The sequence below is a fragment of the Rhineura floridana genome, chromosome 15 (genome assembly GCF_030035675.1).
Source record: "Rhineura floridana isolate rRhiFlo1 chromosome 15, rRhiFlo1.hap2, whole genome shotgun sequence".
Classification (NCBI taxonomy): Eukaryota; Metazoa; Chordata; class Lepidosauria; order Squamata; family Rhineuridae; genus Rhineura; species Rhineura floridana.
The window spans coordinates 11407750-11435330 of record NC_084494.1 but is presented as its reverse complement, the minus strand read 5'-3'; the positions used below and the strand labels follow the sequence as shown (position 1 = coordinate 11435330).

The 27581-nt window shown below is 43.6% G+C and overlaps 1 protein-coding gene across 15 annotated transcripts in view; it reads right to left on the bottom strand.

Annotated features, from left to right (window-relative positions):
* COL8A2 (collagen type VIII alpha 2 chain) overlaps positions 1–27581 on the bottom strand; it is a 252743-nt gene that overhangs the window by 150314 nt on the left and 74848 nt on the right. For 3 of the 15 annotated variants that reach the window (XM_061596120.1, XM_061596115.1, XM_061596114.1), the window contains 2 exons: positions 15815–15977; positions 4831–4887 (listed from right to left, as the gene is read on the bottom strand). The exons of 9 other annotated variants lie outside the window; for them this stretch is intronic. The gene's annotated coding sequence lies outside the window, so the exon portion shown is untranslated. The remainder of the gene's footprint in view (positions 1–4830; positions 4888–15814; positions 15978–27581) is intronic. 3 more of the 15 variants (XM_061596117.1, XM_061596119.1, XM_061596123.1) reach the window with 2 other exon arrangements.

The window sequence follows — 27581 nt, the reverse complement described above, 5'->3', positions numbered from 1 at the left end:
AGGGAGGGGTGTGTGGATAGCTATAATTCTTTGCTGACAAGATTGTTACTTATAAACTCACATGACAGCATTATGCTCTTAGCTGCACACAACCATAAAGAGGTTTGCCCAATAATTTAAGGGGAAATGTTCTGATGTACCTATTTGGGCTAGAATCCACCCCCAGAATTTCCACAGAAACCAGTTCCTCAATTTTTGGATACAGAGTATTCTACAGAATTTAGAGGGCTGGTCTACCTATCTCTGGTTCCGGTGGGGGGGGGGGATGCTCAGACCCTGAAGGTTGGAAGTGTCACACACAAACACACACGCACACACATTGTGGTAAAGAGGGAGAAAATTGTAACCAGTGAGGTCAGAGGGAAATGAAATGTAAAAAAAAGATGCATCCAGGCAACCCAATCTGTCTATTGAGCATTCATCCAGATTTGTGAAAGGTTTCTTCAGCATTCTTTCTTTGTGTTTGGGGAGGTTAGATGATACTGCATTTAGCAATTGTTGCTACCCTACACCTTCCAGTGGTAGCAGCCAGTGTAGTGGGCACAGCTGTAGAGCCACATTCCCAACACTGGCATTGCTATCGCTCACTTGCATGTGGCTGCGTTTCTCACAAGCAAACTGACTTTGCTAAAGCATGTAGGAGACAATTAAAAAAATGTACTGCCTTCAAGTCGATTCCGACTTATGGCGACCCTATGAACAGGGTTTTCATGAGGCTGAGAGGCAGTGACTGGCCCAAGGTCACCCACTGAGCTTCATGCCTGTGTGGGGATTCAAACCCTGGTCTCCTTAACCACTACACCACACTGGCTCTCACAGGAGACAATTACAAGAAGTAAATATGGGGAAGGAGCAAAGCAGGAAAAGTCCAGATATGCACTCTGCCTTTGGTCTTTGTTCAATGCACAATCAATGCCATGACACTTCCTAGTGGTCAAGTAACCAGGAAACCCTCAACAATACATGCTAACAGCAGCTTCTGAGGCTTGCGCCCACAGAATCCAGCTCCACTTGATGCAGAAATGAAATTTTACAGAGATGGATGGTGGCTGAAGTTCTGCAGGGTAAAGAGATGCTGGAAGATAGGGAAAACCTTTACATCTCCTCCAAAGCAACAAAGAAATCACATACGTGGTTATGCTGGAACACAGACCTGAATGAAGAAATTGCATAATGTTACAATCCTCTTGTTATCAGTCCAAGTGCTTGACAAGAAGCAAATCCATTACAGAGAGCTGGTTCAACGCCAAAAGCAAGGAATCTTTCATAAGGCAATGGAAGCTGCTAAGGTGTGAGGAAGTGATTATTCACTTAAAAGTATGAAAATGACTGCACCGATATAGGAAGAAAAACCCACTTTTCCAGATGCTGTTGGACTCGCTAATGGACTCCTTTGCCTGCTGTATTTGCATCAGCTACAGTTCCCAGTTTACTCTGCTGATAGCAGGAATCGGAATCTGGCCTAGAGACACACGTACAAACTTTTTTTGTATTCTAGGAAACAGCAAATATTTTGAACTGCTGGCTACTACACTTGCTCAGGTGAAAAACCATAAAGATCCACGGTGTATTGCGGTCTGATTATACAGCCACAAGAGTGGCTGTATACTATAGCCAGGGTGGATTTTTCACATTCCGCAATGTTAAATTGAAAATACCCCCCATGCCATTATGTTTCCCATAAACTCATTTTAAAACAAAACCTTACAAAACTTATAGTCCTGAACTCAGAAACGCTTGCTTAACCCTCTAAATTTTCATGGCGATACACAAAACAGTCAGAGAGAATAGAGAATTCAAAGTCTAAAAAGAGAGGAAAAAATCCAGATCCCTTTTGGCCTGTTTTTCTGTAAGAGTTCTCATAATCTGTTGAAATTCATTAAACATCAGCCATGTTCACAGAGTACCTGTAATCCTGTTAATGACCTTGCTCCATACTCTGACCTTCATTGTCTGCAGTTTAAAAGTTTAAAAAATGCCTGGTTGATTGCTAATTAATTTAAGAAATCTTGCATTGAACTGAATGACAGTGTCAGGCACGCTCATTAAGAACCAACTTTCAGTGTTCTAAAAGCCAGACTCACAGCTGCTGGGCTTGCCTAATCAGGGGGCCACACCCACACCAGACTTTGATTTCATGTGAGACAGTCATGGCTTCCCCCAAAGAATCCTGGGAAGTGCAGTTTGTGAAGGGTGCTGAGAGGAGACTCCTATTCCACTGACAGAGCTCCAGTGGCCAGAGTGGTTTAGTAGTTAGCCACTCTGATTGAAGGTCTGTGAAGGGAACAGGGCGTCTTCTAGCAACTCTGAGCACCATTTGCTACACTTCCCAGGATTCTTTGAAAGAAGCCATGATTCTCCAAAGTGAAATAAAGGTCTGGTGTGGATGTAGCCAGGGACAGCTTTGGTTTCAATTTGGGTGGGAGGCTATATGTGCCTGCTGTAGAATAAAAAGGTGGGGGAAATGCTGAAAAGCAATGATACTGTTCACAATGTTTTCCTTTTGGAAAAGAAGGGGACTTCCCCTCTGCCCAGTGCCCACCCACCCAATCTCCTCCCCTCTCTGCCGCTCCCCCGGGTCAGTGTTGGACTACCTCCCAGTGTTGGGAGACCAGGGTTTGAATCCCCACACAACCATGAAGCTCACTGGGTGACCTTGGGCCAGTCACTGCCTCTCAGCCTCAGAGGAAGGCAATGGTAAAACCACCTCTGAATACCATTTACCATGAAAACCCTATTCATAGGGTCGCCATAAGTCGGGATCGACTTGAAGGCAGTCCGTTTCCATTTTCAAACATGATTGCACAGAAATAAATCCCAATGAGCTCAAAAATTATGCAAATGATCAAACCCACCCTCCCTTCTCCTCCCTCCTATCCCCTCCTTCTTGCCTCTTCCCTCCTCCTTCCTTTGCCCCTTCCTCCCCATCCCCTTCCAATACCCTACTTCCTCTTTTCCCTCCTCCCCCTCTCCTTCCTCCTCCCCTTGGTCAGTTTTACCTATCTTAAGCATAATTGCTTGAGAGTAAATACCATTGAACTCTATAAGCATGCAAATGATCAAACCTGTCCTCCCCTCCCCTTCCTTTGCCCCCTCTGCTCCTTCTCTTTCCCCCTGATCAGACCTGCCTTTTCCCTCCTTCCCCTCCCCTCTCCCTTCTCCATGATTGCATAGGAGTAAATCCCACTGAACTCAATAAGCATGCAAATGATGACCTGCCTTTCCCCTCATTCCCCTCTCCTCTACCTTCCTCCTCCCCTCCCCTTCCTGCTTCCTTCTCCCCTGCCCACTCCAGCCCTCCCTCCCTCCCCCCGGACAGTTTTAGCTATCCTAAGCATGATTGCACGGGAGTAAATCCCACTGAACTCAATAAACATGCAAATGATCAAACCTGTCCTCCTCCCCTCCCCCCTGTCTACTCCCCTCCCCCTTCTCTCCTCTGCCCTTCCTCCCCTCCCTCCTCCTCCTCCCCTCCCCATCCCCTGTGCTCAGTTTCATCTATCCTAAGCATGACTGCAGGGGAGTAAATCCCACTGAACTCAATAAGCATGCAAATGATTAGTCCATTCTCAGCAAACTTGCATAGGATCCCAAATTCTTCCAAGCTACACAGGAAGCGGATTGGACTGTGAAAGACCAACCCAAATTGTGTTTGCATTTTGACAAATTTATAGGGCAGTCCAATATCTCAGAAAGAAGGTTAGGTCTCCTGCTCCCCTGGTGCATTCACTATAGCTGCCCAATTTCCCTGCTTTTTAAAGTTTGATAGAAATATCTGTGGGCTATAGGTACGTTCTTAAACCGCAATGTTTCTTGCCTATTAGTGAATACAGACTTACAATTTGAGAGCTAATTTGGGAGAAGAGAGAGAACAACTGATTGGGAATTGGGAAATCTCAGGGTTTGGGATGCTTCTGACCTGGCAACCATATACTAAAAACTTTGAATTTGGACACAAGCAGACCACTGAAAGACCTTTAAACGAGAGATGTCACAACACAAGTTTAACAAAATGCGTTCATTTACTCTTTACTAGTTACCTTGCAACAAACTGAGCAGGAGATGCCTAGATTATTTGGGTTGTATCTAAGCGAGTCCTTCTCAGAGTAGACCCATCAAAATTAAGGACCCTACTCCTGCAGCAGATTCCAGCATTATTTTACTTCTTCGTGTAAATCTACTGCAAGGATTGGAAACATTAAGAACCCAAATGCCTTCCATTGCCACAACATCCAGGTATCACAAATAGGAACTGTTTTTCCTATTTCTTCCTGTTATAACAGTGGAAAAAACAGATTAGTCCTAACTGAAATGCTGTTATTAATGGTGGTAACTGCACACTATTTAACTGATTAACACTTTCAGCTATCTCAATTTTCAACCAAATACAACAACAGCAATAGCTACTCCTCAACAGGAAGAACATTACTGTGACATTTTTTAAAGTAGTACACAGGTGAAGAAAACTCGCATCTAAACAAACCTTTAAAACATTTACAACCTATGCATAAAATGCCAGTATCGTCATGAGAATGAAATTATTCACACTCAGAATATTTTTTTTAATATAATGCATCAGTTTTTTCTCTCCACCTTTCATTACATTAAGGCTGATGCCAGGTTCGTACAGATCCAATTTTTCTGTGTGCAAGTTTGGCATGCCAGCTTCTACACATTATCACTTTCCACACGTTACCTTTTTTTTTAAGTCATGGATATTCATTATATTGCCACCCACCCTAGTGGAAGGAGCTTCATGGAATGTACCTGGACTATGTTTTTCTGTCTCCTCCCGACCCTCCACCCTCACTCTCCCTCACCCTCCATTACCTTTTCCCATTCTGGGCATGGGTGCAGATATTTCTCCACCGGTGTGCTGGCACCTTCCTTAAAAAAAAAAAAAAAACCCCAGTAAGTGTGCAAATTTCAATGTTACCAGCCTTAGTTATGTTTCACAATGGGATGAATGGAGAATTTTGTTGTGTGTGTGTGTGTGTGTTGGGGCAATATCTGTTTTTTAAAACTTGCTGCTGAGGTCTTCTGCAAGATTAACATACATGACTCATATAAGACCTGCACAAGAGTGATAGCGATCTTGCACAAAACCTCTATGTTTTTTAAAGTATGTACTGAAATTACAGTCTCCAATGTAATCCCTCACATAAGCTGTGTTAAGGCAATTTCTCCTTAACTGGGTTGTTTAAAATTCAGACGTGCCTTTAGCATGCTGTAATTGGTGAAAATATGCATACTTATATTATTTTGGCCACTGGAAACAAAATGGCCAGGGTTGTTTTCAGGTGAAGAGCAAATGGTAGTAGAGATGTGGAGATAAAGACCACCCACTGAAATTGCACTACACACTTGACAAACCACCATCACAAAAATGTGCTACACACTAGGGGTGACTGTGGAAGGATAATGTGTTATGTTTACTTACTAAATTTTCCACATTAAGGGGAAATCCAGATTACATGTAAAAAAAAGAAATAAAGTATTATTATTATTTATTTATTTAATTTATTGGTTGTCCAGCCACTCTGGGCGACGTACAAGATAAAACAATACATTAAAACATTAAAATTTAAAACCATAACAGTAAGAAACCTAACCCACCCCAAAAGCCTGCCTGAAGAGCCAAGTCTTCAAGGCCCGGCGGAAGCTTATCATAGAAGGGGCATGGCGGAGATCATTTGGGAGAGAATTCCACAGGGTGGGGGCCACTATTGAAAAAGCCCTCTCTCTAGTCCTCACCAGTCTAGCTGTTTTAACCGGTGGGATCGAGAGAAGGTCTTCTGAGGCTGATCTTGTTGAGCGGCATCCCTGACGATGCTGGAGGCGCTCCTTCAGACAGACTGGGCTAAAACCGTATAGGGTTTTAAAGGTCCAAACCAACACCTTGAATTGGGCCCGGTAAACAACCGGTAGCCAGTGCAACTCCTTCAGCACTGGAGTGATGTGATCTTGCCGGCGGCTGCCTTTAATCAGACGAGCCGCCGCATTCTGTACCAGTTGCAGCTTCCGGGCCGTTTTCAAGGGTAACCCCACGTACAGCGCATTACAGTAGTCTAGGCGAGAGGTGACCAGGGCATGTACTACCGGTGGGAGCAGATGGTTGGGAAGGTAGGGGCGCAGCCTCCGTATCAGATGGAGTTGATACAGTGCCGCCCGGCTCACAGCCGAGACTTGAGCCTCCATGGTCAGCTGGGAGTCAAGAATGACCCCCAGGCTGCAGACCTGGTCTTTCAGGGGCAAACGTACCCCATTGAGCATCAGGTCCACATCCCCCAGCCTTCCCTTGTCTCCCACAAACAGTACCTCGGTTTTGTCAGGGTTCAGCTTCAGCTTATTCCTTCCCATCCAGCCACTCACCGACTCCAGGCACTTGGACAGGGTTTCTACAGCCAACCTCGGTGCAGATTTAAATGAGAGATAGAGCTGCGTGTCATCCGCATACTGATGACATTGCAGCCCAAATCTCCTGATGATTGCCCCCAGCGGCTTTATATAGATGTTGAACAGCATCGGGGAGAGGATGGAACCCTGTGGCACCCCACAAGTGAGAGGCCAAGGATCCGAAACCTCATCCTCCAATGCCACTCTTTCGTACCTACCAAAGATATATGGGCATCTTGATGTTCGCAACATCTTGTGGATGCTGTGAAAAACATGTGTGCAAGAGCAGCACTTATTCCACAATAAATTCTCATCTGGAAACACCCTTCAAGAGCATATACTGTAAAGGATTTTATTTCCAGAACACTCTTTCTGATCTGGCAACTGAAGTGCTGAACCATCCCCTCTGGCAGAGCAGAAGAAATGTAAATTGATAAAGTGAGAGCACAAACAATTGCACAACGCAGGCTGATAATTAAAAGCTCTTGCATTCAGTTAGTTGTGTTATCCACTTAACTTCACACCCAGTATCTCTCTCTCTCTCTGTTCCAGTAACAGCAGGAAAAGGCTGCTTTTCCAGAGGCTTCATACGCCCAACTGTCAGGGCCTCAACAGAACTTGGATGGAGACCACAAATGGATTTACTCAACTCCCAACAAAATATTAGGAGGCAGGATCAATTTGGGCAGGCTATCAAATTTTAGAAGAAGGCAATGGTAAACCACCTCTGAATACTGCTTACCATGAAAGCCCTATTCATAGGGTCACCATAAGTCGGAATTGACTTGAAGGCATTCCATTTCCATTTATTTCCATCAACTTTTAGGCAAATCCAGCAGCATAGAGAAAAGCACATAGGAAGCCCAGGGCAGGCAAGCACACAATCCCACAGCTGCCCTCAAAGCTGACGAAGGCACTTTTTACAACAGAGACCTATCCCCAGTCTTGTTCCCTTCTGGCAGCAAGCATGAGACAGCATCCAAACTGCAAGCAGCAATGAAAAATAGTTTGTCACATCTCTCTCTCTCCTGTAGTTTTCTTGAAACAGATGTGTCAAGAATGCCTTGTTTCTAAAATGGTTGTGGCAAGGGATTGGGGGGGGCATCTTGCTAGAAATGCGGCCTCTGAGAGGCCATGAGACAGTTAGTTTTCACAACTGAACTCAGTTAATTAAGCAAGAACACCTGCTTATCAGCTTGAGACTAGTACTTCAAGGCCGTAAGCCTGGGAAGGTTGGTGAGCGTGTGGCCGTTAGGCATGAAAGCTCCAGAGGATTTCATAATCAGAAAGCCCCCTGATTGGCTAATTAATTCCTGGCTGGTGCTGGGCATTTTGCCATACGAATAGGACCCAGACTTTGGGTTTTTGTTCCCCAATGTTCTCTGGTGCTACCTGATGTTGGAGTTCCATCTTCCATCCGCTATCCAGGCTATACATCTCTAGGGAGATGTGGAACCATGATGTTACTCTGCTGGTTTACCTCTATTGTGAATATAGATTAGGCTAGACAGCTTTGTTATTTGTGATTTGAACTCTCTCTATTTTACCTAGCCCTTGGGGGTGTTTGGTTTAAGCAACTATTTTGCTGCAACACTTCCGGATTTATATTTTATTCTAATAAAGCTACCTCTTATTTACCAGTGTATGTTCATTTCAGGGGGAACTTGGCTCTGAATCCAGTACCTTGGCCAATTAGTCACAGACTACTGTATATTTGGATATTTTGCCTTAAGGCTCCAAGACAAGGAGTGCATCTTTGGCTCTTGTCTTCTGGAATCCTTGGCAGGTCTATTTCTGGCATTTTGGGTTTCCCCTTGGCCCAGAGTGGGTGACCAGGTTTAAGGGGTGGTGGCAGTCTACCTACCTTGCAGGGTTGTTGTTGGTTTACTCAGCCCTGGTAAGGAAGGCACGGGCTGTGCTTCGCCAGGATCAATTGCCCTGGGCTTGGGAATTGAGTTCTAGTGCGAGCTGGCAGCAGTTCTTGACAAGACATTATTGTGAATTTAACAGAAGCACATGCTCCAGGAGGGGTAGCCAATGCAGTCTCAACCAGATGCTATAGACTACAACTCCCATTATCCCTGACCACTGGTCATATTGGCTGGGGGTGATGGGAGCAGTAGTCCAGCAACATCTAGGGGACACTACCTTGGCTATCCCTGCTCCAGAGCTTTTTCTTTGAGTCCTAGGTTTGCTAAACTTCAATTGGCCACTGTAACTATACCTTTAATAGCAGCTACTATCTGCATATCTGGCTGGTGTTAAGAGGCACAAGAGCAGAGCAGACCAGAATGGCTTTTTCTGGTCAGTTGGCAACCCAGTTTTTTCTGGTCAGTTGGCAACTCACATCAGAGCACAGAAAAGAGTGGTAAAGGCTGCATACGATAAAAGTGGCCATTCTGTTCTGATCTACATTAGCGACTACATGCACAAAACGACTCCAAAGCATCCTCAATAGGATATAATTTGCAGCAGAGAATTGACAATGGGAGGGGAAGAGTGCTGTTTACCTCTTCCCCACCTGCTGTTTCCTGCTGCCTCATTTTATTGCCACCAGGATTTCAGACTCATGTTTACCTCACGAACATATTTCTGGAATCCCACAGATAATAAATTTCACCTAGGAGTGTGTGTGTAGGTTCAGGTTAAAGATGGTAGAAAAAAACCTGTTTCCTGACCCCTAACTGAGCAGAGCAGAGCAGAGCAGAGGGAGCTGTCTCAGCTGGTCCACAGGAGAGGAGATACAAGCAAGCCAGCATCTTCAGAGAGCGAGCGAACAGAGCAAGCGAACAGGGAGAGCAAACAGGAGTTTGACAAAGAAGTTCAACAGGAGAGGATACTCCAGTGGCTGTGATCTGCAAGGTGTGTGCCATATTTGTCTTCTTGCCTGAGAACAACATGGCTTACACGTGCAACAAGTGCAAGCTCGTGGCACTGTTGGAAGAAAAAGTGAGAGGCCTGGAACAGCGGGTGGCCACACTGAGGACTATAAGAGAAGATGAAGAGTTCTTAGACAGAAAGCTGGAACAACAGCAGCAAAGAGAAGTGGAGGTGGAAGAACAACAGCATGTGGTAGTTGCCTTGGAGAGGAACAGAGCAGAAGAGCTAGAAGACACCCTTCACCAGTGGAAGTATGGAACTGCTTTCAACCACTCGAGGATGAGACTGGAGCAGAGCTTGGAAAAGTTACTTTTTGGAACTACAACTCCCATCAGCCCTAGGCAACATGGCCACTGGATTAGGCTGATGGGAGCTGTAGTTCAAAAAAAGTAACTTTTCTAAGCTCTGGACTGGAGGACAGCCTGTGGTGGAAGAATTACAGGAGACCCCGTGCGACAACGAGCGAGAGGCTGAAGCTCAATCAAGCAGGGCCAATGAAACCACGCCCCACAACAAGAAGAGAAGAGTACTAGTAGTGGGAGACTCCCTACTGCGTGGGATCAAAACCCAAGTATGCCGAGAAGATCTGTGGACTCACTAAGTATGCTGTCTACCAGGAGAACAGATTAAAGATGTGATGGAAGGGTTGCCATCACTCATCAAGCCCACCGACAGGTATCCCTTTCTGCTCATCCATGGGGGAACAAACGATACTGCCAAATGGAGCTATGAATAAATCACATCAGACTTTGAAGCTCTAGGAAGGAAACTCAAGGACTTTGGGGCCCAGATAGTTTTTTCATCCATCCTTCCAGTACTTAGAAGAGGAGTAGAAAGGGAAAGGAAAATACTCGACTACAAAGGTGGTGCTGACGTAAGAGATTTGGATTCTGGGACCGCGGGCTATGTTTCCTGGAAGATGGACTGCTGGCAAGTGATGGGTTGCATCTCACAAGGACTGGGAAGAATGTGCTTGGCCACAGCATGGACATGTTCCTCAGGAGGGCTTTAAACTGAATCCTAAGGGGGAGGGAGACGTAAACTTGGTGGTAACGACTGATGAAGTCTGGTGCACAGTAATGGGAACAGAGAGATCGGCTCTAATAGGGCTCAGTAACAGCCCTCAGAAAAATGTAGTAAGGAAGCCAAGCCATAAATCACATGGTCTTTGATGTCTGTATACTAATGCGCAAAGCATGGGAAACAAGCAGGACGAACTTAAACTCTTAATACAGGAGGGTAATTACAACTTGATAGGTATAACTGAAACTTGGTGGAATGACTCACATGACTAGAATACAGCAATTGAAGGATATAACTTTTTCAAAAAGAACAGAAGGAATAAAAAGGGAGGTGGAGTCACGCTATATGTTAAAAATATATATCCCTGCACAGGAATACAGGAAGATGAGCATGGCAGCTCCACCAAGAGTATCAGGATTAAAATTAATGGGGCAAATAATAAAAGGAATGTGGTGCTTGGAGTCTACTACCGACCACCCAATCAAGGAGATGACATGAATGTAACTTTTGAAAAGCAAATTGCCAATGTTTCGAGGAGGCATGATGTAGTAGTAATGGAGGACTTCAATTATCCCGATATCTGTTGGGAGACAAATTCTGCCAAACACGCCCCCACCAAGAAAATTCTGACTTGTGTTGGAGATAGCTTTCTCCTGCAGAAAGTGGAGGAAGCAACCAGAGGACCAGCTATTCTGGACTTGATTCTAACCAAGAGAGATGAAGTGGCAGTTACAGGAACTCTGGGGGAAAGTGACCACACCATACTTGAATTCTTGACTTTAACAGAAGCAAAAGCTGAGAGTAGCAATATGTGCACCCTGGACTTCAGGAAAGCTGATTTTAATAAACTCAGAACAATTGTAAGTATGGTTCCATGGCAAGGGATCCTAATGAGAAAAGGAGTCCAAGATGGGTGGGACTTTCTAAAAAAGGAAATTCTAAACGTGCAATGGCAAGCAATTCCAACAAAGAAAAAGGGGAAAACAGCAGAAGAAGCCAATGTGGCTTCACAAAAAGCTTAGAGATGACCTGAAAAACAAAAAAACACATACAGGAAGTGGAAAGAAGGCCAGGCCACAAAGGAGGGGTACAGGCAGGTATCACGGAATTGCAGGGATGGCGTCAAGAAGGCTAAAGCTGAGAATGAGCTCAGGTTAGCGAGAGATGCAAAAAGCAACAAAAAAGCTTTCTTCAGGTACTTCCATAGTAAAAGATAGAGAAAAGAAAAGGTGGCTCAGCTACTCAATGAGAATGGCAAAATGATAACAGAGGACAAAGAAAAGGCAGAAGTGTTCAATTCCTACTTTGGCTCAGTCTTCTGCATAAAAAGGGTCTATGACCCTCCCAGGAAACATGAAGTGGAAGGGGCAGGATTAGAGCTTGAGACTGATACACAAACAGTTAAGGAATACCTAATCACTTCAAAAAAGTTCAAATCGGCAGGGCCCGATGAACTGCATCCTACAGTATTGAAGGAACTGGCTGAAGAACTCTCAGAACCGCTGTCTATCATCTTTGCAAAATCGTGGAGGACTGGTGAAGTGCCGGATGACTGAAGGAGAGCTAATGTTGTCCCTATCTTCATAAAGGGCAAAAAGAAGGAACCTGGGGAACCAGAGGCCAGTCAGCCTAACATTAATCCCTGGAAAAACTCTGGAGCAGATTATAAAGTAGTCAATCTGTAAGCACCTTGAAAACAATGCAGTGATTACTAGGAGCCAACATGGATTTATGAAGAATAAATCCTGTCAAACTAATTTTATCTTGTTTTTGGATCGGGTAACCTCCCTTGTAGACTGTGGGAATGCGGTGGACATAATATATCTCGACTTCAGCAAAGCTTTTGACAATGTGCCCCATGATATTCTGATTAGCAAGCTAGCCAAATGTGGTCTGGATGGAACAACTATCAGGTGGATCCACAGCTGGGTCCAGAATTATACTCAAAGAGTGCTTATCAATGGTTCCTTCTCCAACTGGGCAGAAGTAACGAGTGGGGTACCACAGGGCTCAGTCTCCGCACTTCAAGAAGGATGCAGACAAACTGGAACAGGTTCAGAGGAGGGCAAAAATGATGATCGGGGACTGGAAACAAAGCCCTAAAAGAACTGGCATGTTTAGCCTGGAAGAGAGAAGAGTCAGGGCAGATATGATAGCACTCTTGAAGTACATGAAAGGTTGCCCCACGAAGGAGGGCCGGGATCTCTTCTCAATCATCCCAGAGTGCAGGACATGGAATAATGGGCTCAAGTTGCAGGAAGCCAGATTTCGACTGGACATCAGGAAAAACTTCCTAACTGTTAGAGCCATACAACAATGGAACCAAAGACCTAGAGAGGTAGTGGGCTCTTTGACACTGGAGGCATTCAAGAGGCAGCTGGACAGCCATGCTTTGATTTTGATTCCTGCATTGAGCAGGGGGTTGGACTTAATGGCCTCATAGGCCCCTTCCAACTCTACTATTCTTTGATTCTATGAAAAGGAAAGGTTTTAAGCACTGCCCTTGCCTAAGGACGGTTTGGAGCAGAGATAGTATAATGTGTGGTTTGGCTTATAAAAAACTAGCCTGAGAGTGATAAGACTGAACTGAAGGGCTGCTAACACCCTATGATCTGATTCAAAAGGCTTATCTCAGTTCATAAAAATGGTTCACAAGCAGCATATGAGGTGGGCAAAAAATTCTTGTGAAATATACCATTTCATAGTATAGGTAAGGGATTGCATAAAAGAATGTTTCCCATGCGGGGGTGGGAGGTGTCCTGGATTCCTTCATCACATACAAAACTACCATATTTCACAGAAAGCTAACTCATTCAGTCCACCATTGCATCCAGGCACTGGTCCACATCTTTCACAGCCTCTCCTGAAGCAGATGTAACAGAGAAATAGAGCTGGGTATCATCAGTATACTAATGACAACTTTCCCCCAAACACTAATGACCGCTCCCAATGGCTTCATATAGATGTTGAATAGCAGTGAAGGCAAATCGTGCCCTGTGGGACCCCATGAATTCTGCTATTTATACTCAGGGCTCATCTACATGGGAGCATTTCTTCATAGCAAATACATTGCTTTTACCTTCGTTACTGATTTGGACCACCTACAGTTCCTACTCAATGTTAGCTGCCAATCGTTTTTTCCAGTTCACACAAGTAGGCATTCTTCTGGGAAGGATTCGTCTCACTGTCTCTGCCCTGTCATTATACATTTTCACCCTCTCTGGTTGCTAGGTGACCAAGCATGCTCAGTCTGTTCTACCAGCTGCAGTAGGTTCCTTTAAAAAAAGTGGACATGTGACTATTTCTCTGCCTATGGTTGGTAGAATACAGCTGAAATATCTTTGTCTGAGCAGCATTACACTTTTGCGCACAAGCTGAGGGAAAAGAAAAGAAAGGCACCATTTGCAGCAACATAACAAAGGCCAGCAGAATGGAGGAGAGCAGCCAGAAGCTGCTTGTCCACCCACAGGAAACCAAATGAAAGGAGGAGGAGATAGTGGGTGTGGAGAGGGAAATAATCAACACACCCACCTAAAAGCATTGGACCAAAGTGTCTGCAACTGCTACAGAAATGGAGTGGAGACTTTTTTACTCCACTTTCCACATTTTCAGTGGATTGGGTTAGTATAGATTTACAGGGGGGAAACTGTAATAGCTTCTATTTGCTGGTAATATCATGTGAACCATGCAAATTTAAAAGAGATGTGAGTAGCATCAAACACACAGTAAACCACCGTGTATATGAGGCCTCAGTATCCTAGTTTTTTTTATCCTATTTGGATTGGAAATATATTTTTCACTTTAATATAGGAGCAGCATACATGTTCATGACTAGCTAGCATCCACTGATTTCAATTGATCTACTTAATGACTTAGCTGGATGCTGCTCGATGATCTTAAGTACATGTATTATAAAATATAGCCTATATGTCAAAAGGGATAGTGAATCAGAGGCAGAGGCAGTGGAATGTGGTTGGGTGAGCCTAGAGAATGCTGCTTCCCTCAGAAGACTGAAGTTATTACAATCTGGATAAGGCAGGTTTAAAAAAATATATAGCTATATCTTAAACCGCTAAGAATGTAGTTTAAAAATGTCAGTAAATAAATATAGCTTTAAAACTTTTTTTGCTGAGTTCCAACAGGCTTCTGCTGAGCCTTCAACTTGTGAAATGTGAAGACAGGCATGACTATACTATATATGCAAACAATTACCACAGCTCTAGAAATAACAAAATTTTAAAAGCTTGTTGTCTAAGAATGTCAGAGAACAGATCTGTAACATCTGGACTGGTGAATTAGCTTACTTCTTAGAGATACTGTAAATATATAAAATCTTAAATCTTTTGATTTAATAATGTCGGTAGCACTGCCAGACTCAGTATTCTGACAGTGACTTTCTTCTAAAATGCCTAAATCCAATAGCATCCATAAATGGTAAAGTGGGGTGGGGAGGAATTGGTTTTTCCCAAGTAAATCCAATTGTTTTTGTCATAGGATACTGTCCCCCAAAATTTATTTAGGTTGTTTTAAAGTTGTTTTTAATGTTATATTTTAAAATTGTTGCAACCCATCCTGTGACCTTTGGGTGAATGGCAGGTAATAAATGACAATAACAACATATTTCAACTCCAAGGCTGCAATCCTACGTATGCTTATCCAAGAGCAAACCTCACTGAACATAATAGGACTTACTTCTGAGTATACTTGAATGCATAAGATTGGGCTGTAAATGCAACTACTCTTTTCTTGACGTACGGTGTTCTGGATTGCCAATTGCTGACTGTTTGTGGTGTGTGTCCCCTGACTTCCAAGGTATATTTATTTATTTATTTATTTATTGCACTTGTATACCGCCCCATAGCCGAAGCTCTCTGGGTGGTTTACAGGAATCAAAAACATTAAAACAAATATACAATTTAAAACACATATTTTAAAAACAATTTAAAACACAATTTTACAATTTAAAACAATATAAAAACAATTTCCTCTTTAGGTTGAGACCTATCCCAGTCTGCGTCTGTGTTAGAATTACTTAATATGTTTTTAATAATGTTTTAAACCCTTTTTTAAAGTTCTTTTTTAAAAAAAAATGTTTTTAATGCTGTTTTGTTTTAATGTATTTTAAGATCTGTTTTTATGATGTTTTAAAGTGTTTTTAGTGCTTTGTTTGCCGCCCTGGGCTCCTGCTGGGAGGAAGGGCAGAATACAAATTAAATAATAAATAAATAAATAAATTTTAGATTCTGGATTTAACTGTTGTGCAGCCGGGGTGTGTGTGTCTCATTAGATGGCAATGTTTCTTATGGGTATGTACTGCCTTCAAGTCGATTCTGCCTTATGGTGACCCTATGAACAGGGTTTTCATGAGGCTGAGAGGCAGTGACTGGCCCAAGGTCACCCAGTGAGCTTCATGGCTATGTGGGGATTTGAACCCTGGTCTCCCAGGTCATAGTCCAGCACCTTAACCACTACACCACACTGACTCATTTATTATTGGTAATGGGAGCTTAATTACCTGGGATAGGTTTTTGACCCATTATTGTTTCTATTGATGTTATTGCTTTAATTTGCTCTTCTGTCTGTGGTCTCATTTTTGTTGATTGCAATTCCCGATTTAAAATTCCTATGGTACCCTATGTGTGGATCCATGCTGTGATGACAGGCAGCTCAAAAATATTCTAAATAAAATATAAATGTAAGAGATAAAGTCAAATCATGTTAATTCATCTTAATAATAATAATAATAATTTAATTTGTGGGTCGCCTATCTGGCCAATGGCCACTCTAGGCGACGTACAATTTAACAACAATACATTACATCATAATAAAATACATCATAAAATACAATATAACAATAAAACAATAAAACAGTTCCAGTACAGAGTAGTAGGCTATTCGTCATAAAAATTTAACTCTCCCCGTAAGTCCCAAAGGCCTGTCTGAAGAGCCAGGTCTTCAAAGCTTGGCGGAATACATTCAGGGAAGGGGCATGTCGAAGGTCATACGGGAGGGAGTTCCAGAGAGTGGGGGCCGCCACTGAAAATGCCCTCTCTCTTGTCTCCGCCAACCTAGCTGTTTTAGTTGGCAGGATTGAGAGAAGGTCCTGTGTGGCTGATCTTGTTGGGCGGCATGGTTGGTGGTGCTGGAGGCGCTCCATCAGATAAACTGGGCCGAGACCGTATAGGGATTTAAAGGTTAATACCAACACCTTGAATTGGGCCCGGAAAATAACTGGAAGCCAGTGTAGGTCGAACAACACTGGGGTGATGTGTTCCCGGCGGTGACAGTTTGTAAGTAGTCGAGCCGCAGCATTTTGTATAAGTTGTAATTTCCGGACCGTTTTCAAGGGTAATCCCACGTAGAGCGCATTACAGTAATCCAACCGAGAGGTGACCAGGGCATGTACCACCAGTGGCAGCTGATGAGCAGGAAGGTAGGGCTGCAGTCTACGAATGAGGTGTAATTGATACCAAGCTGCCCGGCTCACTGCCGAAATCTGAGCCTCCATGGACAGCTTGGAATCAAGAACAACCCCAAGGCTGCGGACCTGGTCCTTCAGGGGCAATTTCACCCCGTCGAACACCAGGTCAACATCTCCCAGCCTTCCCTTGTCTCCCACGAGTAGCACCTCAGTCTTATCAGGATTCAACTTCAGCCTGTTCCTTCCCATCCATCCACTCATGGATTCCAGGCATTTGGACATGGTCTCCACAGCAGACTCTGGTGAAGATTTAAACGAGAGATAGAGCTGAGTGTCATCCGCATATTGGTGACACTGCAGCCCAAATCTCCTGATGATTGTCCCCAGCGGCTTCATATAGATATTAAATAGCATGGGAGAGAGGATAGAGCCCTGTGGCACACCACAATTGAGAGGCCAAGGGTCTGAAACCTCCTCCCCCAATGCTACCTGTTGATGCCTGTCAGAAAGAAAGGAATGGAACCACCGTAGTACAGTGCCTCCTATTCCCGATTCCTCCAGGTGATGTAAAAGGATACTGTGGTCGACAGTATCAAAAGCCGCTGAGAGATCGAGGAGGACAAGAAAGGTGAATTCTCCCCTATCTAATGCCCTCCTCATATCATCCACCAGAGCGACCAATGCTGTTTCAGTTCCATGTCCAGTCCTGAAACCCGATTGGTATGGATCCAAATAATCCGTTTCATCCAAGTGTGTCGACAACTGATTAGCCACCACTCGCTCAATGATCTTGCCCAGGAATGGTAGATTCGAAATTGGGCGAAAGTTATTCAAAACTTGGGGATCCAAGGAGGACTTCTTTAAGATGGGCTTTACAATTGCCTCCTTGAGTGCTAATGGCATTACACCCTCCTCCAAGGATGCATTGACCACTGCCTTAATCCCCTCGCCCAATTTCTCTTTGCAGCTCACAAGGAGCCACGATGGGCCTTGCCCCTTAACATCTCCAAATAATTGTGTGAACTGAATCTTAGAGAAATATATCGGCATTCTATGTAGGAGAATGGGGTACTGCTTGGAGAGACTTAAACAATTTATTAATTTTGTTTTTACTTCTTTGTTATTACATTTATATCCCATCTTCCCTCCAAGGAGCTCAAATGGTTCTCCTCCTCCTTTTATCCTCAAAACAACCCTGAAAGTTAGGTTAGGCTGAGAGACTGTGACTAGCCCAAGGTCACCCAGTGAGCTTCATGTCTGAGTGGGGATTTGAACCCTGGTTTCCCAGGTCCTGATCCAGCACTCTCATTACTATGCCAAACTGGCTCTCCGTTGTAATCCAAAACATCCGGAGACCACCAGGCTGGGAAAGGCTGGTCTAACCTATTTTAGAGATTGTGAGGATAAAATGGGGCTGCAGAACCTCATGTGTGTCCCTGAGTGCCATGGGAGGAAAGGTAGCATTAAAATGTCTCTCTCTCTCACACACGGGGGGAGGCAGGATGGAGGGTTTCTTTGAATATGGCCCAAGATCACCCAGTGAGCTAAAGGGCTGAGTGGGGATTTGGACTAGGATTTGGAGACCAAGATTCAACACTCTAGCCCAGTCTTTCCCAACCAGTGTGCCTCCAGATGTTGTTGGACCACAACTCCCATCTTCCTGACCCTTGGCAATGCTGGCTGAGGCTGATGGGAGTGGTGGTCCAACAACATCTGGAGGCACACTGGTTGGGAAAGGCTGCAACCACTACAACACATTGGCTTTCTTATGCATTTCTTGGGGCGGAGCTACAGGGTATTTCATTTTCAAGCAGGCTGCTCTGCAGTAGCAAAATAAGAAACTAAACTTGGGCTTCCAGTTTTTCATAGAACATCTTATTTCCTTATAACGTTTGTGCTTCGGTTCCTCTCTGGGTTAATTTGCCATCCTCCTTCTCCCATTTCCCTCCCTTCATAACAATTTCTCTTTTTAGCAACAAGTTTCTGAAAAAATAAACTCAACATTCCTTTCAGCTGTTTGGTCCACAGCACAAGGAGATCACAAGGCCGTGAATAAAGCTAACAACAACACCATCGAACAAACGCGTCGCCTTCTCGCAAAGGCTTGGCCAAAAAGAAGCGAAACATTGAGCAACATTAATATCCCGTTGCCCCTTTAATGATCTCTCTCTCTCTCTCTCTGCTGGGCCAGGACTGTGGTAAAAATAAAATGTCCTGCCAGACAGCCTTTTTGAAAGCATGTGGAGACATTTTAGAAAAGATATAAACTGGGATTCTTTCCTCTCATGGTTTCTGTTCAGTTACCAGTGTCATTGGCTCAATGCCTTGCTTTGCAGCAAATGCCACGTCTGTGAGGATGCCAAAAGTTTAATTGGGTTTCACTAAAACATGCCGAAGATTAGATTTTTTCACTTCCTTGTCTGGGTTGAAACCTAATATTCGTCTTGTTTCAGGGATGTCAGAACTGGCTTCAGTTCCTGTCTTACCGAGTGTTGGATGGTTGGCCTGGGAAACTGAAATTGGATACCTGGAAGGAACCTCAAGAGGAGATTCCGTTCACCAATCGATTTGGGCCCATTTATAAACCTTGAAGACCTAGTTGTCACCCATTAAACAGCTATACTGAAATCTCTCTCCATTAGGATCTTGCATTTATGGTCATGTTGTATACTTTGGAAAGGCTGGGGGTGGTGGGAGAATCTAGGTCCTGGTCTTGCCCTTCACACAGATGCAACATGAATGTTTGTTTATGTAGCATTTGACTCATTACTTCGCTAGCCCTGTTCAGTAAATAATTATTATTACCATTTCACAGATAACATATGAGACAGTAAGCTGGAAAGAGACGCAGTACTTCTTTGCACTGAGGTAATATGAGCTACTTCTCCAAAACAGGTACTGGAATTTTAGAGATAAAACAGGTGCCTGTGAAAGTTGCACAGTGAAAAAAGCAGATAAGAGAAAAATCAACTCATTTGAACTGTGGTGTTGGAGGAGAGCTTTGCGGATACCATGGACTGTGAAAAAGACCAATGATTGGGTGTTAGAACAAATTAAACCAGAACTATCACTAGAAGCTAAAATGATGAAACTGAGGTTATCATACTTTGGACACATCATGAGAAGACATGATTCATTAGAAAGTTAATAATGCTGGGAAAAACAGAAGGGAGTAGAAAAAGAGGAAGGCCCAACAAGAGATGGATTGATTCCATAAAGGAAGCCACACACCTGAACTTACAAGATCTGGACAAGGTGGTTCATGAAAGATGCTCTTGGAGATCGCTGATTCATAGGGTCGCCATAAGTTGTAGGCGACTTGGAGGCACATAACAACAGCCTATGCTCAAACAGAAACTCCATACTTTATATTTTGGAACCTCCTATCTTGCCCTCCCTTAAAAATGACTGTGCCAACAAGCTCTAACTGTGCTTCTAGGCAGTGTTTAATTTCCAAAGAGAGTTGTTGGGATTTCAAGCCATCCCATTTCCATTCTAAACCTCATCATTCATTAAGCTTAAGTGTGTAGAGAAGCTGTGTTTTCTAGTAGTTAGGGAACTCACCTGCCTTTGATAAGAAGAACTCTTTTCTTTGCTTTCTCTACATGTTTTCAGACAGACCCCCAGCTGCTGGTTAAGTTCCAAAATCAAAGGTGCAGTAGTAAATTTTGAAGTGCAGGAGCTCACTGTGACAGCACCCACAGCCACACACCCAAGGAGAGTCCAAAAATGCAAGCAGTTCATAATATATCTACCTCTGCACACCCCAAAGAACAGCTGCACATACATTTATTCAGATCATTATGACTGCAATCCTGTGGGTAGTTTCTTGTGAATAAGTTCAATTTAACTCAGTAGCACTTACTTCTGACGGTGTAAGCTCCATTAGTAAAGCACACTGAGCTGTAACAAAAGATCTTCAGCCAACTGAAACACAGCCTTTAGCTCTTAATCAACAAGGCAAACAAGTGTTACCATTTCAACTGCTAGCATGTAGGAATCTTGTCAATGCAAAGATGTATCTAGCCTCCACTTAATTATTTTCCTTATTCCCTGACTCCCTCTCATGAACTTGAAAGTCCCATTGTCACTGTATCAATTGCCACAACAAGGAGGGTCTGTCAACAGGGCCGGTTCCAAAGGGCGGCCAGGTGGGGCACTGGCCGAGGGCCCCTGGGGCTAAGGGCCCCTCTGCTCCCCTTCTGCGATTCGCGGCAGGATCGCTGCTGCGGATTGCACAGCTAGAGCTTTGGGGCTCCACTATTCCCTTGCTTAGCCTACCTTGTTCTGTGGTTGCACATGCAGTGCTGCCCTTAACAGAGATGACGGCTGAGGTTTCCCTAAGCCATCTTGGCTGATGGCACGCATTTAAGATTCTCATCAATCTTAAATTCAGTTTGCCTCATTTCAGCATCAGTTTGCAAACTTTTGTTTAAAAGTCTGCATGAAATTTCGTATTCATTTTGTGTGCATGTCTTCTAACCCATGCATTTTTGAAAGCAATTTTCCCTAGCAGAATGCATTTGATTTTTTTGTGCTCACTTTGCCCTGTGTTCTTTTTTGATTGGAGAACTGCATCACAAAATTCAGAGAAGTGTAATTTTGAAGGATAGCTGTGCTGCAGTTCACGTATTGATATGGGAAGTGCAAATCACGTAGGTTCACATTCACATCAAAATGCAAATGGAACTAATGCCTCCCCATCCCTGTCAGAAATGTCAGGCCATCCCAGTTATAGAAATCCTTGCCTTTTCACAGTACCTACACTTAAGTTGCCTTACTAGTGCAGACATGATCCATCTGCCCCACAGCAAGAAAAAGGAAGGAAAGGAACAGTGACTTCCCCTACTCCTCCCCCAGAAGCATAATTAATGTGTTTGTCCGGAGATGGGAGTGGGTAGCAAAATTCCAAGGTGATTGACTAATATTAAGCCCAGACAAAAGGCCCCATGAGTCTTTGCCGTGGCCACCTTCAGGGAGCATTTTAGCAGGGGCCATTTTCATGGAATAACAAATTGTATCATCCAAGAGAAGGAAACCGTGGAACAACATCAGCTTGTAAGTCCTGCTTACAAAGAGCCTCTTGTCTAGAAGCCTCTCGCCCTCCCTCCTTCTCGCTCCCTTCCTTCCTTCCTGCCGCTCAAGTGCAATTTCATCTTCAACATCATCGCCACCATCACATCTACTCCATCCTGTGAACAAGTTAAGGCACAGTAAAAGGTTACATTCAGTGTTCACAACTCAAAAGCTCCGTGCAGGCTCCAATGTACAATCATGTGGATCATTCCCTAGCATTGAAGCAGCAGACTGCTTCCCCATGGAGCTCACTGTGTGTACTGTAGCCCTGTCAGGTGCATCAGAGAGCTATTGGAGCGGGATAGTTGTCAGAAGTGCACACTGACAACAGATTAGGGATGCTTCCAAAATTTCTCCATGGATTTCTGAATGATCTAGTTTTGTTAAAGTGGAATCCATGCATTAACAATCCTCCTGAGGCCAGCCCAAGACATTTTGCTGCCTGAGGTGAAGGAAAAAAGGGTATATATAGAAGTTGACTGGATTTGCAGTTGAATCTTACTTCATCACTAACAATGGGACAGCATCCTCTACCACAATGAATGGCAACAGGTTAGATTAGGTGGCACAGGGGAGGTCACATAGTACACACAGCTTAGTCTTCGATAGAACAACAACAGCAACAGAGCTTGGAAGATTACTTTTAAAAAAGAATAAATTACAATTACTATGACAGGGACCCAAAAAGGAATAAATTACCATTACAATTACAATTGTTCTCAAAGGAATTGATTACTTTACCATTACTCAAAAGTAATCACTACACTTACAGTTAAATTACTTTAAAAAAAGAGTGCCTACAAGGCTGCGGCACACCTAAGTAGCCTAACACAACATAAACACACAGAGAGAGAGAGAAGTAGTAGAATAATTCTTTTTATCCATAAGATAGCAGTGGAGTCTCTCGGCTGCTTAAGGGAGGTGGTGAGGGAGGCAGAGGCCACCGCTCAGATCTTTCCATGTCAAATTAAGTGCAACGCCCCCCCCCACACACACACATACTCTCTCAGCCAGCAAGCATCATTTCTCTCATTCAACCACCTCCCGGACCCTTCCCTGCTACAATCTAAGGCACATCCACCCAAGTGAACATTTCCCCCTGCAGTGCAAAAATTTTAACACACTGCAAATGCAGCAAACTAACCAGGGAGGGCAGTGGAGGCCGCTCATGTGCCAAGTGCAAACACAGTATTAACACACACACGTCACCATCATCTCTCACCTCTACAGTTCTTTATCGCCGTCCCGCTGCTGCCTCCTCCTCCTCCTTCATCCACATCCTTGCCCTCCAGCTACTTGCTCCCTCCACTCCATTCTTCTCCATCATTGTCCATTTTTTAGCAATTGTTTTCTCCACTCCACCCATCTTGTTCTCCACCTCCTTCCTCATTGCCTCCTAAACACCCACAGAGCACAAGGGAAGAACCACACTGCGAAAAAGCCCAGTTGAGGCACATGATGTTCATCCACGAATCAGAGGAGCAGAAGACGTCCCCTGCTCTCTCTCCCCCAGTAACACCCAAAAGTAATGCTGGAAACATTACAATTACTCCTCAAAAGTAATAAAACTACTCTTCATTCTGTTACAATCAAAATGTAAAGAAATTACTCACTCGCTCCTCAAAGTAATAAATTATAGGTAATTAATTTTTTGTAACGAATTGCTTCCAAGCTCTGAATAACAACAACAACATATCTATCCTGCCCTTCCTCTCAAAGCAGCCCAGGGCAGCAAATAAAATAGCAAAACAATTCAAAATATTTTTAAAAAACACCTGAAACCGATGCCCCATCCGAAGCATCTGCCCTGACAAAGCTGTTCTGCTCTAATGGCAGTGTTGGCCCTGAATCCTCCACTTTCCCTTTATCTCCAAGTTTTGCACAGAGAGCTGTGCGATGCATAGTTTGCTGTAGTTTTGACTGCCTTCTGTTTATTGGTATATTTCCTCTGCAGAATTACTTCCGCACAAGTGCACTGATAAAGTGTTACCAAAATGCCATCTCAATGTGATTATATTCATGATTGCATCAAGGTTCTTTTTTGTACTATCATACAATCTTGACATGATAGTGAGTATGATGTCACAAAATGAATCATACATATGATCTCACCAAGAATGCTTTTATTACTGTTTTGTCAATGAACATGTGCAAATCAGTATGCAAAGATACACATTTACCAAAGTAACTGAAAGCTGGAAAAAAAACTGCACATGCTCCAATTCCAGAAATAAATCTTAGAATGCAGAACAGAAAAAATCCATAAAGTAAGAAATCTATTAATTTCCTACAATGTTTGGGCCCAGCCCCAAGCACACAGTTGGGAAGGGGATAGAAAGGTAAATTCTACTTTTTGGAAACGCAAGGTCTTCAGGTGAGTAGAGGATGCAAACTAAAGATGCGTTTCAATTATTATCCAGATCAAAACTAAAAAAATAAATAAATGGAGAAATTTGACAGTTTTGGAAAGTCTAAGACCAAGCGGTAGGAACACAGAAGCTGCCTTATACTGAGTCAGACTACTGATCCATCTACCTCAGTATTGTCTACACTGACTGACTGCGGCTCTCCCAGATTTCAGGGAGGGGTCTCTCCCAGCCCTACCTGGAGATACCAGGGATCAGTGGCGTACCAAGGGCGGCGCGGTGGGAGCAGTCTGCCCTGGGTACAGGCAATAAGGGGGTGCATTAATGAGTAAATCTGATGCAGAAAAGCCAGCCCATAAGCATAACCCAAACAGCCGGGATGCAAGGAAGTAGACGTATTTAAGCATCTGGGTCTTCCGCCAGCCAACTAGGCGGCACTTGAATGGTCTCCGGTATGTGCGCAGGTTCAACTTCTGGGACTAGGAAGGGGCTTCATGGCTCAGCATCTGCCCTTTATTTAAGAGGAACAGCAAGAGAGAGCTCTGAGGCTCGCTTACTGGCTCAGTTACTAAAGCCAGCTGTGTTTTCTGGGCTGGCATGCGGGAGTTGGAATTAATACCGAGCCAGCTGCCACTTCTTAATCTTGCCGGTCGCTACTTCCAATTGCACAAAACCTATAACAGCCTCAAGAGAGGATTGATTGGGGCGCCAGGTGGAAACTGATTTCCCAATCCGCTGCTGTTTAAACGGGTGACTGGGTTTCTCTAGCGCTCACTTTGCATGCGGCTTTAAATGTCACCTCACCCCTTTTGGCGGGACGTTGAGGCAGCAGCCAACATATATCTTACAGGTCGGGCAGGCATAATCAAGGCACGTGCTAGTTTGCAAGGGAAATCAGAGGATCTGCTTTTTGCCTCCCAAGCCTTTCGAATGCTGAGTTTCCATCGCGGTGTGAGATGGAAAGAGCATGAAGGCGGAACTCCTTTCCACATTTACTGCAGGATAAGTCCCATTGAACGCAGTGGGACTTACCTCTGAGTAGGAATGCATAGGATTTGCAGAGGGGCTTACTTCCAGGTGCATCGGCATGTGATCGCAACCCAAATGCTTTTGCGTGCTTTCCTTAGGCATCTGGTTGTCTACTGTGAGAACAGGATGCTGGACTAGATGGGTCACTGACCCTCAGGTTCTTATAAATGGAAAGCAGCATACACAGTCTCACACACATGCACTCCTGCATCTGGGTGAGCACTGCAGCATAGTGGAATGTCTGTCTCTGCCACTTTTATGTTCGTAAATGGATTTTAATAAAGTACTGCACATGTGGTGCAGCGGAGAGGAAAGTTCTCCTGACAATCTCATTTTCCTGTTAATATGAGCACAAGAAAGAAGAACTGAGATTTAGTTACCCCATCTAAATGTCAGCAAAGTACAGATTAAGGCTGCAATCCACATAAATACCTACCTGTGTGAAAGCCCCCTTGAACTCTACTTTTGAGCTGACATGCATAAACTGCTCTGTAAGGCACAGCTGACACATTTCTTTCTTTTTTTCATGAATCTATACCCTGTTTTTACCAAAACAACAACAAACCCTCCCAAGCTTACAAAATCAATAAACAGTGCTTGCCCTGAGGATTAGTCTAAAAAGACAGGGCACAAACAGAAAAAGGGATGAGGAGGGAAGAGGAAAACAAGCTAATTCCTGCAGCATATTTTTAATGTTACAATATCAACTTCATAAGAGCCCTGCTGGATCGCTTGGGACACCAACTAAACCGGCATTGTTGTTTCCATAAGAATAGCCAGACAGATGCTTCCAGGAAGCCTGTAAGTACAGCACCAAGGAAGAGCCTTCTCCTTTTGTTTGCCTCCAGGTCCTGTGATCCAGCAGGGCTCTTATGAAGTTGATATTGTAACATTAAGACTTTTCCTAACTATTTGTATATCTGTTGCTTCATGTGAAAGAAACGTTTCAAAATTAAAATTAATAAAAAGTGTTCTTTGATCAACTATGAACAAAGATAGATTGACAAATCTGGCTATACTGTCTATTGAACATGAACATGCAAAGATGATCAATTTTGACAAAGTCATTGACAAATTTGCAGAAGTTAAGGCCTGAAAACAGAAACTGTAATATTATTCATTACTGCGACAGACCAATATGTAGGTATGTTTTTTTCCTTTTTTCAAAAAATACATTAATTTAATTAAAAAGTATTAATCCATTACTTTTTTACTTTTTTGTACTGTAATATTTATTTTATTTTTATTATTATTATTTTTACTGGCATGATTATATATACGAAGTTCAATAAAAGAAAATTTCCACTGTCTGCATTTCTTTTCTGGCCATTATTATTATTCGTTTCATTTCACGATTATTACTGAAAATAATTTTGTTTTATAGAGGGGGGGTGTTAAAATATGATCCACTCCGGGTGTCAAATACGCTAGGTACGCCACTGCCAGGGATTGAACCTGCAGCCTCCTGCATGCAAGACAGACTCTCTACTGCTAAGCCATGTCCCTTCCCAAAGCACAAAAGGAAGGAATGACAAATATGTCTGGAACATGCAAGCCTCTGGAATTAGCTAGGTTTGCATAAACTAGTTTCCAAAAATATATTCCAGCTGGCAATTTGGGAGCTGTTCTGTTTCTGAGAAGATCAGAGACTGAATTTGCTGACACTGGCCCCAATTTGCATGTCACGGCAAGCCATGGTTAATAGCATACCGTGAACGAGCACCATGAGCGCATGCTGACCAGTCACTCCCCCCCTGGCATGAGCAACAAGCCAAGAAGCTTGGCTTGTCATTATGTCTGAACCTGGCAACATGGTTTATTTCTCCCACACAAACCACAATTATGAAGGCAAGGTTTGTTCTTGGCCTCCTAATTGTGGTTTATTCAAAAGAAACAAACCATGAGCCTTGGTTTTGACATCATGACAAGCTAAGCTTCATAACTCGTTGCTCCCACTCATGCTAAGGGAGGAACAATGCAGAAACAGTCAGAAATGGCTTACTATGGTGTGTGAATTGAGCTGCTGTCCCCCAGTGGCAGAGGGAAAAGAATGCATAGGGCTTATGTAGAGTCAGGGAGAAAGGGAAAATGGTAACATGCAGAGGTACACATAGTATAGAGACTGTGACCTCAACAACAGGGAAATCTTAACTGCATAGGAAGCTGCTTCATACTGAGTTAGACCATTGGTCCATCTAGGCTAGTACTGTCTACACTGACTGGTAGCAGCTGTCCAGGATTTCAGACAGATGGTATTCCCAGTCCTACCTGGAACCTTCTGCATACAATGCAGACGCTCTACCACTTAACTACAGCCTTTCCTCAATGTTCCTAATCCATTAGCAGACACATTCCACACATGTAAGAGAAGTTAGCAACCTGCTTTTTCT